Consider the following 15,352-nt stretch of genomic DNA (forward strand, 5'->3'; position numbering starts at 1 on the left):
GGAATGGAATGTGGAATGGAACGTGGAATGGAACGTGGAATGGAATGGAATAGAAAGTTGAACGGAACATGGAATGGAACGTGGAATGCGATGTGGAATGGAATGTGGAATGGAATGGAATGGAATGTGGAATGGAATGGAATGCAATGTGGAATGCAATGTGGAATGCAATGTGGAATGCAATGTGGAATGGAATGCGGAATGGAACAGAAAGGAATGTGGAATGTAATGTGTAGTGTAGAGGGGAATCGAATATGGAATGTAACGGAATCGAAAGTGGAATGGAATTTGTAATGGAATTGAGGAATGGAATGTGAAATGAAATGGAATGGAATGTGGAGCGGAACTTGGAAAGAAATGGAATGGAAAATGGAATGGATCGTGGAAAGGAACGTGGAATGGAATGTGTAATGGAATGTGGAAAGGATTGTAATGTGGAAAGAAATGGAATGGAATGTGTAATGGAATGGATAGGAATGTGTAATGGAATGTGGTATGGAATGCGAAATGGAAGGTGGTATGAAAATTGGAATGGAACAGAATGGAACATGTAATGGAATGGAATGGAATGTGGAATGGAATTTAGGATGGAATGGAATGCGGAATGGAATTGAATGGAACGTGGAAAGGAATGTGGAAAGGAATGTGGAATGGAGGGGAATGGAATGTGGAATTGAATACAATAGAATGTGGAATGGAATATGGAATGGAATGGAAAGTGGAATGGAATGGATTGTGAATTGGAATGGAAAGCAATTTGGAAAGGAATGTAATGGAATGCAGAATGGAAAGGAATGGAATGTGGAATCTAATGGAAAGGAATGTAATATGGACTGAAATGGAATGGAATGGAATGTGGAATGGAATGTTTTATGGAATGGAATGAAATGTTGAATGGAACACGGAATGGAACGTGGAAAGCAATGTGGAATGGAAGGTGGAATGGAACGTGGAATGGAATGGAATGGAACGTGGAATGGAAAGTGGAATGGAAAGGAATAGCAAGTGGAATGGAACGGAAAGGAATGGAACGAGGAATGGAAAATGGAATGGAAAGTGGAATGGAATACTGACTGGAATGGTATCGAATGGAATGCACAATGGAATCTGGAAAGGAATGGAATGGAATCAGGAATGGAATGGAAAGGAATGTGGAATGGATTGCAATGGAATGTGGAATGGAATGTGGAATGGAATGGAATGTGGAATCAAATCGAATGGAATGTGGAATGGAATGTGGAAGTGAATGGCATTGAATGGAATGTGGAAAGGAATGGAAAGGGATCTGCAATGGAAAGGAATGGAATGTGGACTGGAATGGAATGGAATGTGGAGTGGAATGGAATGGAATGGAATATGACTACAATGGAAAGGAATGGAATGTGCAATGGAATGTGGAATGGAATAGAATATGACTGGAATGGTATGGAGTGGAATGTGCAATTGAATGTGGAATGGAATTGAATGGAATGGAATGCAGAATGGAATGTGGAATGGAATGGAATGCAATGTGGAATGGAACGGAATGCAATGTGGAATTGAATGTAAGGGAGTGTGGAATGGAATTGAATGGAATGTGGAATGGAATGGAATGGAAGGCAGTGTGAAATGGTAGGTGGAATGGAATGAGGAATGTAATGTTGAATGGAACGGAATGGAATGTGGAATGGAATGGAATGAAATGTGGAATGGAATGCAATTGAATGGAATGGAATGTGTAATCAAATGTTGAATGGAATGGAATGGAATGATGTGGAATGTGGAAGAGAATATGGAATGGAATGGAGTGAGGAATAGAAAGTGAATTGGAAAGTGGAATGGAACGTGAAATGGAATGGAAAGGAACAAGGAATGGAACGGAATGGAATGTGGAATGGAATGGAAAGGAATGGAATTGAACGTGGAATGGAACATGCTATGTAATGGAATGGAACTTACAATGCATTGTGGAATGAAACGTGGAATGGAACGTGGGATGGAAAGTAGAATGGAAAGTGGAATGGAATGGAACATCGTATGGAATGGAATGGAATGTGGAATGGAATGAATTGGAATGTGGAATGGAAAGGAATGCAATGTGGAAGGGAACATGGAAAAGAATAGAAGAGAACGTGGAATGGAATATGGAATGGAGTGGAATGGAATGTGGAATGCAATGGAATGGAATGTGGAATGGAATGGAAAGGAACGTGGAATGGAATGGACTGGAATGTGGAATGGAATGGAATGCAACCGAATGTGGAAGGGAATGTATAATGGAATGTGGAATGGATTGGAATGGGATGTGTAATTGAATGGAATGGAATGGAATGCGGTATGGAGTGGAATGAAATGCGGAATGGAATGGAATGTAGTGGAATGTGGACTGGAATGGAATGGAATGTGCAATGGAATTGAATGGAATATGGAATGGCATGAAATGGAATGTGGAATGGAAACTGGAATGGAATTGAAGGGAATGGAATGCAGAGTGGAATATAATGGAATGGAATGTGGAATGGAACGGAATGGAATGGAATGTGGAATGGAATGCGGAAAGGAACATGGAAAGGAATGTGTAATGGAATGAAAAGGAATGGAATGTGGAATGGAATGAAAAGGAATGGAATGTGGAATGGAATGTTATGGAATGGAATGGAATGTAATTGAATGTAGACTGGAATGGAAAGGAATGTGCAATGGAATTGAATGGAATATGGAATAGCATGGAATCGAATGTGGAATGGAAATTGGAATGGAATTGAATGGAATGGAATGCGGAATGGAATGGAATGGAATAGAATGTAGAATGGAATGGAATGGAATGGAATGTGGAATGGAATGGAATGGAATGTGGAATGCAATGCGGAAAGGAATGTGGAATGTAATGTGGAATGGAATGGAAAGGAATGGAATGTCGTCTGGAATGGAATGGAATGGAATGGAATGTGCAATGGAATGGAATGGAATGAGGAATGGCATGAAATGGAATGTGGAATGGAACGTGGAATGGAACCGAATGGAATTGAATGTGGAATGGAAAGGAATGGAATATGGAATGGAATGGAATGGAAGGCATTGTGAAATGGAAGGTGGAATGGAATGAGGAACGTAATGTTGAATGGCATGGAATGGAATTTGGAAAGGAATGGAATGAAATGTGGAATGGAATGAAATTAAATCGAATGGAATGTGGAATCGAATGTGGAATGGAATGGAATGGAATGATGTGGAATGTGGAAAAGAATATGGAATAGAATGGAATGAAGTGAGGAATAGAAAGTGGATTAGAACGTGGAATGGAACGTGGAATGGAATGGAAAGGAACACGAAAAGGAACGGAATGGAATGTGGAATGGAATGGGAAGGAATGGAATTGAACGTGGAATGGATCATGCTATGTAATGGAATGGAACGTAGAATGCAATGTGGAATGAAATGTGGAATGGAACATGCAATGGAATGTGGAATGGAATGGAAAGGAATGTGGAATGGAATGTGTAATGGAATGTGGAATGGAATGGAATGGGATGTGGAATTGAAAGGAATTGAATGGAATGCGGTATGGAATGGAATGGAATGTGGAATGGAATGGACTGTAATGGAATGTGGACTGGAATGAAATGGAATGTGAAATGGAATTGAATGGAATATGGAATGGCTTGAAATGGAGTGTGGTACGGAAATTGGAATGGAATTGAATGAAATGGAATGCAGAGCGGAATGTAATGGAATGGAATGTGGAATGGAATGGAATTGAACGTGGAATGTAATGTGGAAAGGAACGCGGAATGGAATGTGGAATGCAATGAAAAGGAATGGAATGTGGACTGGAATGGAATTGAATGGAATGGAATGTGCAATGGAATGCAATGGTATGAGGAATGGCATGAAATGGAATGTGGAATGGAACGTGGAATGTCATGGAATGGAATGGAATGTGGAATGGAATGGAACGGAATATGGAATGGAATGGAATGGAAGGCAGTATGAAATGGAAGGTGGAATGGAATGTGGAATGTAATGTTAAATGGAATGGAATGGAATGGAATGGAATGTGAAATGGAATGCAATTGAATGGAATGGAATCTGGAATCAAATGTGGAATGGAATGGAATGGAAAGTTTGGAATGTGGAAAAGAATATGGAATGGAATGGAATGGAGTGAGGAATGGAAAGTGGATTGGAACGTGCAATGGAACATGGAATGGAACGGAAAGGAACATGGAATAGAACGGAATGGAACATGGAATGGAATGGAAAGGAAGGGAATTGAACGTGGAATGGAACGTGCTATGGAATGGAATGGAACACAGAACGCAATGTGGAATGAAACGTGGAAGAGAACTGGGAATGAAACGTGGAATGCAAGGGAACGTAAAGTGGAAATGGATGGAATGGAAGCTGAATGGGAACGTTGTATGGAATGGAATGGAACGTGGAATGGAAAGTCCTATACAATGGAATGGAACAAAGAATGGAACGTAGAATGCAACGTGGAATGGAACGTGAAATGGAACGGAATGGAACGTGGAATGGAAAGGAATGGAACATGGAATGGAATGGAAAGGGACGTGCAATGGAAGGTGGAATGGAATGGAATGGAACGTAGAATGGAACGTGGAATGGAAAGTGGAATGCAACGAAATGGAACGTGGAATGGAACGGAATGTAACGTGGAATGGAACGGAATGGAATGGAATGGAATGTGGAATGGAATGTGGAATGGTATGGAATGGAATGTGGAAAGAATGGAATGGAATATGGTATGGAACGTGCAATGGAATTAAATGGAATGTGGAATGGAACGTGGAATGGAATGATATGTAATGTGGAATGGAATGGAATGGAATGTGGAATGGAATGGAATGGAACGGCATGGAATGGAATGGAAAGGAATGTGGTATGGAATGGAATGGAATGTGAAATGGAATAGAAAGGAATATGGAATGGAAGGTGGAATGGAATGGAATGGAGTGTGGAATGGAACTTGGAATGGAATGGGACGGAATGGAATGTGGAATGTAACATAATGGATTGACGAATGGAACGGATTGGAATGGAATGGAATAGAATGGAATGGCATGGAATGTGGAATGTAATCGAATGGAATGTTGAATGGAATGGAATGGAATGGAATAGAATGTGGAATGGAATGGATTGGAATAGAATGGAATGAGGAATGGAATGGAAGGGAATGTGGAATGGAATGTTGAATGGAATGGAAAGCAAAGTGGAATGGAATTGAAAGGAATGAAATGTGGAATAGAATGGAATGGAATGGAATGGTTTAGAATGGAAAGAAAAGTGAAATGGAATGGAATGTGGAATGGAATGGAAAGAAATGGGGAATGGAATGAGAAATGGAACGTAATGAAAAGTCGAATGGAATGTGGAATGGAATGCAAAGGAATGTGGAAAGGAATGCAATGGAATATGGAAAGGAAAGGAACGGAATTTGGAATGGAATGTGGAATGGAATGGAATGGAACGTGGAATGGGACATGGAAAGGAACATATAATGAAACCTCGAATGGATTGGAATGGAATGTGGAATGGAATAGAATGGAAAGTGGAATGGAATGGAATCGATTGTCGAATGGAATAGAATGGAATATGGAATTGAATGTGGAATGGAATGGAATGGAATGTGGAATGGAATGGAATGGAGTGTGGAATCGAATGTGGAATGCAACGTGGAATGGAATGAGGAATGGAATGGAATGCAATCTGGAATGGAGTGGAATGGAATGTGGAATGGAACTTTTAGTGGAATGGAATGGAATGGAATGTGGAATGTAACATAATGGATTGTGGAATGGAACGGAATGGAATGGAATGGAAAAGAATGGAATGGAATGGAATGTGGAATGGAATGGAATGGAATGTTGAATGGAATGGAATGGAATGGAATAGAATGTGGAATGGAATGGATTGGAATGGAAGGGAATGGACGTGGAATGGAACATGTAATGGAACGTCGAATGGATTGGAATGGAATGTGTAATGGAATGGAATGGAAAGTGGAATGGAATGGAATGGATTGTCGAATGGAATAGAATGGAATATGAAATTGAATGTGGAATGGAATGGAATGGAATGTGGAATGGAATGTGGAATGGAATGGAATGGAGTGTGGAATGGAATGTGGAATGGAATGTGGAATGGAATGAGGAATGGAATGGAATGCAATCTGGAATGGAATGGAATGGAATGTGAAATGGAATGGAATGGAATGTGGAATGGAATGAGGAATGGAAAGGAATGCAATCCTGAATGGAATGGAATGTACTATGGAATGGAATGGAATGGAATGGACTGGAAAGTGGAATGGAATGGAATGTGGAATGAAATGTGTAACGGAATGTGGAATAGAATGTAGAATGGAAAGGAATGGAAGGTAGAATGGTATGGGGAATGGAACCGAATGGAATGTGGAATGGAATGGAATAGAATGTGGAATGGAATGGAATGGAATACGGAATCGAACGGAACGGAATGTGGAATGGAACGTGTCATGGAATGTGGAATGGAAAATGGAATGGAATAGAATGGAATGTGGAATGGAATGGAGTGGAATATGGAATGGAATGGAATTCAGTGTGGAATGGAATGTGGAATGGAAAGAGGAAGGGAATGTGGAATGCAATGGAATGGAAAGTGGAATGGAATGGAATGGAAACTGGAATGGAAAAGAACGCAATGTGGAATGTAATGTGGAATGGAATGGAATTGAATGTGGAATTGAATGTGGAATGTAATGGAATCGAATGTGGAATGGAATGTAATGGAATGTGGAATGGAATGGAATGGGATTTGGAAGGGAATGGAATGGAATGTGTAATAGAATGGAATGGAATGTGGAATTCAATGGAATGGAATGTGGAGTTGAATGAAATGGAATGTCAAATGGAATGTGGAACGGAATGTGGAATGGAATGGACTGCAACGTGGAAGGGAATGGGATGGAAGGTGAAATGGAATGGAATGGAATATGGAATGGAAAGTGGAATGGAATGTAGAATGGAATGGAATGGAATTGAATGGAATTGAATGGAAATTGGAATGGAATGGAATTTAAGGTGAGATGAAACGTGGAATGAAATGGAGAGGAAAGTGAAATGGAATGAGTAACGGAACGTAGAATGGAATGGAATGGAATGTGGTATGGAATAAAATGGAATGTGGAAATGTACGTGGAATGGAGTGGAATGTAACGTGGAATGGAATGGAACGCAATGTGGAATGGAATGGAATGGAATGTCAAATGGAATGGAATGGAATGTGAAATTGAATGGAATGGAATGGAAGGCGGAATGGAATGTGTAATACAATGTGGAATGGAATGTTCTAAGGAAAGTAATGGAAGGTGGAAAGGATTGTGTAATGGAATGAAATAGAATGTGGAATGGAATGGAACGTAATGTGGAATGGAATGTGGAATGGAAGGGAAAGGAATGTGGAATGGAATGCAATGGAATGTGGATGGAATGTAATGGAATGTGGATGGAATATAATGTAATGTGAAATGGAGGAAAGGAATGGAATGGAAAGTGGAATTGAAAGGAATGTGGAATGGAATGGAATGGAATGGAATGTGGTATGGAATTGAATGGAATGTGGAATGGAATGGAATGGAATGGAATGTGGTATGGAATTGAATGGAATGTGGAATGGAATGAGGAATGGAATGGAATGGAATGTGGAATGAAATGGAATGGAATGTGGAATGGAATGGAATGTGGAATGAAATGGAATGGAATGTGGAATGGAATGGAATGGAATGTGGAATGAAATGTGGAATGGAATGGAATGTGGAATGGAATGGATTGGAACGTGGAATGGAAAGTGAAATGGAACGTGGAATATAATGTGGAATTGTGTGGAAAGGAATGTGGAATGGAATGTGGAATGGAATGGAATGGAATGTGGAATGGAACGTTGAATTGAATGGAATGGAACGTGGCATGGAATGGAATCGAATGTCGAATATGTCCACTTTCCATTGCATTACATTCCACGTTATATTCCATTCCACTTTCAATTCCCCATTCCATTCCTTTCCACATTTCATTCGAGTCATTTCTACGTTCTGTTCCACATTGCATTCCACTCCATTCCACATTGAATTCCATTGCATTCCACAATCTATTCCATCCCATTCCACATTCCATTCCGCATTCTATTCCATTCCATTCCACATTTCATTCCAAATGCCATTCCACTGTATTTCCCATTCCTTTCCACATTCCACTCAATTCTATTTCACATACCATTCCATTCCATACCATTTCACCTTCAATTGCTTTGCATTCCACTTTCCATTAAATTACATTGCACATCAATTCTACATTCCATTCCACATTCCATTCCATTTCTTTACACTTTCTATTACGCATTCCATTCCAAATTCCATTCCATTCTATTCCACATTCCATTCCGCATTCCATTCAATTCCATTTCACATTCCATTGCATTCCATTCCATTCCACATTCAGCTGCATTCCATTCCACATTCAATTCCGTTCCATTCGATTCCACATTCCATTCCATTCCATTCCTCATTCCATTAAATTACATTCCACATTCCATTCCATTACATTCTGTATTCCATTATGTTCAATTCTGCTTTCCATTCACTTCCATTCCAATCCTTTCCATGTTCGATTCCATTCCATTATTTTCCACATTCCATTTCATTCCATTACACAATCCAATCCTTTCCATTCCATTCCATTCCACATTCCATTCCATTCCACCCCATTCCATTCCACATTCCATTCCATTATATTCCATTCCATTTCACGTTCCATTCCACATTGCATTCCATTCCATTACACATTCCATTCCATTCAATTTCACGTTCCATTCCATTCCATTCTATCTTGCATTACATTCAATTCCTCACTGCCTTCCATTCCGTTCCACATTCCATACCAAATTCCAATCTATTCAATTCCACATTGCATTTCACATTCCTTTCCATTCCATTCCACATTCTATTCCATTCAATTCCACATTCCATTCCACATTCCATTCCATACCATTCAACATTCCATTCCACGTTCCATTCCACATTACATTTCATTGCATTCCGTTCCATTCCGTATTCCATTCCATTACAATCCATTCCACATTCCACTCAACTCCATTTCATATTCCATTCCATTCCACATTATGTTCCATTCCACATTCCATTCCATTCCAAGTTTCATTCCACATTCCATTCCACGTTCCATTCCATTCCATTCCACACGCCATTCTTCATTCCATTCCATATTTCTTTCCAATCCATTCCACATTCCATTCCAAATTCTATTCCATTCCATTCCATTCCACATTCCAATACATTCCATTCCATATTCATTCCATATTCCATTCCATATTCCATTCAACAGTCCATTCCGTTCCATTCCAACGTCCACTTCTTTCCATTGGATTCCACATTCCATTCCATTCCATTTCAGTTTCCATTCCATTCCATTCAATTCCATTCCACATTCCATTCCATTCCCTTTCATATTCCATTCCATTGCATTCCATTCCATATTCCTTTCCATTCCATTGCGCATTGCATTCCACGTTCCATTCCACATTCCATTCCACTTTCCCTTCCATTCCATTCCACATCATTCCACACTTCATTCCACATTCCATTCCTTGCCATTTCACATTCCATTCCATTCCATTCCACACTCCTCTCCATTCCATTCCACCGTCCACTGCATTCCGTTCCATTCCACATTCTATTCCATTCCTTTCCACATTCCATTCCATTCCATTCCATTGCATATTCCATTCCACATTCCATTCCTTTCCTTTGCATATTCCATTCCACATTCCATTCCATTCCATTCCACATTCCATTCCATTACATTCCACATTCCATTCCACACTCCTTTCCATTCCATTCCACATTGCATTACCCATTGGATTGCATTCCATTCCACGTTCCATTCCATTACATCCCACATTCCATTCCATGCCATTCCATATTTCTTTTAATTCCTTTCCACTTTCCATTCCACATTCAATAGCATTCCATTCTACATTCATTTCCACATTCCATTCCATTCCATTCCACATTCCATTCCATTGCATTCCACATTCCATTCCATTGCATTCCATTCCAAATTCCATTCCATTCCATTCCACATTACATTCAATTCCATTCCACATTTCATTGCACATTCTTGTCCACTCCATTCCACATACCATTTATTTCCATTCCTTTCTATTCCACATTCCATTCCATTCAAAATTCCATTCCATTCCATTACACATTCCATTCCTTTGCATTCCACTTTCCATTCCATTACGTAACACATTCCATTCCAACCAATTACACATTCCATTCCATTTCATTCCACATTCCATTCCATTCCAATTAGAATTGCATTCCATTCCATTCCAATTAGAATTGCATTCCATTCCATTCCATTTCATTCCACGTTCCAGTCCATAACATTGCATTCCACATACAATTCCATTTGACGTTCCGTTTCACTTTCCATTCCACGTTCCATTCCACATTCCATTTCACGTACCATTCCATTCCATTCCACATTCCATTTCACATTGCATTCCATTGTATTCCACATTCCATTCCACAATCCATTCCATTCCATTCCATTCCACATTCCACTCCATTCCATTCCACATTCCATTACATTCCATTTCACATTCCTTTCCATATTCCATTCCATTCCATTCCAAATTACGTTACATTCCATTCCATTCTACATTCCATTGCATTCCATTCCACATTCCTTTCCATTCCATTCCACATTCCATTCCATTCCATTCCATTCCACATTCCATTCCACATTCTATGCCATTACATTTACATTCCATTCCATATCATTTCAGTAAACATTACATTCCAGTTCATTAAAGATTATATTCCATTCCACATTCCATTCCACATTCCATTCCGTTCCATTAAACATTTCATTCCACATTCCTTTCCATTCCATTCCACATTCCATTCTATTCCTTTCCACATTGCATTCTATTGCATTCCATGTTGCATTTCCTTCCATTCCACATTCCATTCCATTACAAATTCCATTCCAAATTCAATTCCATTCCATTCCACATTCCTTTCCATTCCATTCCACATTCGTTTCCATTTCATTCCATATTCCATTCCACATTCCATTCCACGTTCCATTCCACGTTCCATTCCAAGTCCCTTTCCACCATCCACTCCACCTTCCAGTTCACCTTCCATTCCTTTCCATTCCACATTCCACTCCACATTACATTCAACGTTCCATTCCATTCCATTCCACATTCCATTTCACATTCCATTCGATTCTTTTCCACATTCCATTCCACATTCCACTCCACATTCAATTCCATCTTCCGTTCCAATCCATTCCACATTCCATTCCACATTCCATTCCATTCCATTCCACAGTCGATTCAACATTCCTTTCCATTCCTTTCCACATTTCATTCCACATTCCATTCCATTCCATTACACACTCCTTTCCACATTCCATTCCATTCCATTCCAACTTGCTTTCCATTCCATACCACATTGTATTCCATTCCACTGCACGTTCCACTCCTCTTTCCATTCCACTTTCCACTCCACATTTCATTCCATTCCATTCCACGTTCCATTCCACGTTCAGTTCCACTTTCCATTTCACTTTCTATTCCATCTTCCTTTCCACGACCCATTTTAAATTACTTTCCACATTCTACTACATTCCTTTCCTCATTCCATTCCACATTCCATTCAACGTTACATTCCAATCCATTCCACTTTTCGCTTCCTTCCATTCAAGTCCACTTTCCATTCCATTCCATTCCATTCCACGTTCCATTCCGCATTTCCTTCCACATTCCATGCATTCCATTCCACATACCATTGCACATTCCATTTCATTCCCTTCCATTATATATTCCATTCCATTCCTTTTCACCTTCACTTCCATTCCATTCCTTTCCATTCCACATTCAAATCCACATTCCATTCCATTCCATTCCACATTCCATTCCATTCCATTCCACATTCCATTCCATGGTCCATTCCACTTTCCATTCCAAGTTCCTTTCCACTTTCCATTCCACGTTCAATTCCACATTGCATTCCATTCCATTCCACATTCCATTCCATTCCATTCCACATTCCATTCCACGGTCCATTTCACGTTCAATTTCACGTTAAATTCCATTCCATTCCATATTCCAATCCACATTCCATTCCATTGCATTCCACTTTACATTCCACCTTCCATTCCATTCCATTCCACTTTCCATTCCATTCCATTCCACATTCCATTCCATTCCATTCCATTCCACATTCCATTCCATTCCATTCCATTCCACATTCCATTTAACATTCCATTCCATTCCACTTTGCATTCCATGGCATTCCACTTTCCATTCCATTCCAATCCACATTCCATTCCATTCCACATTCCATTCCGTTGCATTCCATTCTACATTCCATTTCACAATCTATTCAATTCCATTCCACATTGAATTACATTCCTTTCCACATTCCATTCCATTCTATTCCACATTTCATACCATTCCATTCCATTCCATTCCTCATTCTATTCCATTGCATTCCATTACACATTCCATTTTACATTCCATTCCATTCCATTATACATTGCATTTCATTCTATTTCACATTCCATTCCACATCCCATTCCATTGCATTCCACATTCCATTCTACATTCCATTGGATTCCAGACCACATTCCATTCCATTCCATTCCTTATTCCATTCCAACCTATTTCACATTCCATTCCATTCCACGTCCTATATAATTACATTCCATTCCATTACATTCCATTTCACATTCCATTTCACTCCACATTCCATTCCTTTCCACGTTCCATTTCACAATCCATTCCACGTTCTAGTCCACGTTCCATTCCACGTTCCTTTCCACATTCTACTACATTCTATCCCACATTCCATTCCACTCCTTTCCACATTCCATTCCTCATTCCATTCCATTCCATTCATCGTTCCATAACATTCCATTCTACATTCCATTCCATTCCATTCCATAGCACGTTCCATTCTGTTCCAAATTCCATTCCATTCCATTTCATTACATTGCACGTTCCATTCAATTCCATTCCACGTTTGCTTCTAATCCATTGCAGGTTCCATTTCATTCTACTTTCCATTCCACATTGCATTCCATTCCATTCCACATTCCATTCCACATTCCATTCTATTCCATTCCACATTCCATTCTATTCCATTCCATACTCCATTACACATTCCGTTCCATTCCATTACATTCCATTGTTTTCCATTACATTACATTCATTTCCTTTCCAAATTCCATTCCATTCCATTCCATTGTATTCCACCTTCCATTCCATTCCATTTCACATTCCATTCCATTCCACTCATCTTTCCATTCGATTCCATGGCACATTCCATTCCATTCTATTACACATTTCATTCCACATTCCATTCCATTTCACATTTCATTCCATTCCATTCCATTCCATGTTCCATTCAATTCCATACCATTGCACATTCCATTCCATTCCATTCTATACCACATTCCATTCCATTCCGTACCATTGCACATTCCATTCCATTCCATTCTATTTCACATTCCATTCCATTCCATTCCACTTTCCATTCCATTCCTTTCCATTACATTCCTCATTCTATTCCATTACATTCCTTTCCACATTTCATTTTATATTCCATTTAATTAGATTCCACATTGCATTCCATTACATTCTACATTCCATTCAATTCCATTCCACATTCCATTCCACTGCATTCCACATTGCATTGCACTCCTTTCCACATTCCATTCAATTCCTTTCCATTCCATTCCACATTCCATTCAATTGCATTCCATTCTGCATTCCATTCCACATTCCATTGCATTCCATTCCACATTCTATTCCGTTTCATTCCATTTTACATTCAATTTCACATTCCATTCCATTCCATTACAAATTCCATTCCGTACCATTCCATTCTACATATCATTCCGCTTTCCATTCCATTGCATTCCACATTCCATTCCACTTTCCATTCCATATTACATTCCATTCCACATTCCATTCCATTCCATCCCACATTGCATTCCACATTCATTTCCATTCTTTTCCACATTCCATTCCATTCCATTCGACTTCGCATTCCACATTCCATTGCATTCCATTCTACTTTCACTTCCACATTCCATTCCATTTCATTCCAAATTCCATTCCATTCATTTCCATGTTCCATTCTACGTTCCATTCCACTTTCCATTCCACGTTCTATTCCATAAATTTTCACGTTCCATTCCATTCCATTTCACGTTCCATATCATTAGATTCCGCATTCCGCTCCACTTTCCATTTCACTTTCTATTCCACATTCAATTTCACATGCTATTCCATTCCATTCTATTCCATTCCACATTCCATTCAATTCAATTCCACGTTCCATTCCATTCCATTCCACATTCCATTACTTTCCATTCCACATTCCATTTCACATTGCATTCCACATTCTTTTCCATTTCATTCAACATTCCATTTAACATTCCATTTCATTACATTCCAGATTCAATTCCATTCCATTCCACATTCCATTGTGTATTCCATTGCTTTCCATTCCACATTTCATTCCAAATTCCACTCCATTCCCCTCCTCATTCCATTTCACATTCCATTCCTTTCCATTCCACATTCCTTTCCACATTCCATTCCCCGTTGCATTCCATGTTCCATTCCACGATCCATTCTATTCCATTCCACGTTCCACTCCATTCCATTCCATGTTCCAATTCTTTTCACTCCACATTCCATTCCATATCCCATTCCACATTCCATTACACATTCCATTCCATTCCATGCCTTTTAACAATCCATTCTACATTCCATTCCCCTTTCCATTCCATTCCATCCCACATTCCATTCCATGTTCCATTCCATTCCATTCCACGTTCCATTACTCATTCCATTCCACAATCCATTCAACATTCCTTTCCGTTCCATTCCACTTTCCATTCCACATTCCATTCCATTCCATTCTGCATTCCATTGCACGTTTTTTCCAAGTTCCATTCCACGTTCCATTCCACGTTCCATTGTTTTCCTTTCCACGTTCCTTTGCATTCTATTCCACGTTCTATTTGAATCAATTCCACGTTCCATTCCACATTCCATTTCACATACCATTCCACACTCCATTCCACATTCCACTCCATTCAATTCTATTCCACATTCCATTCCATTCTAATACACATTCCATTCAATTCCATTTCACATACTATTCCACATTCCATTCCGCATTCCATTCCGTTGCATTCCACGTTTCATTCCACACTCCAATCAACATTCCATTCCACAATCCATTCCTATCCATTCTAGATTCCTT

The sequence above is a fragment of the Pongo pygmaeus genome, chromosome 12 (assembly GCF_028885625.2).
Source record: "Pongo pygmaeus isolate AG05252 chromosome 12, NHGRI_mPonPyg2-v2.0_pri, whole genome shotgun sequence".
NCBI classification, from domain to species: domain Eukaryota; kingdom Metazoa; phylum Chordata; class Mammalia; order Primates; family Hominidae; genus Pongo; species Pongo pygmaeus.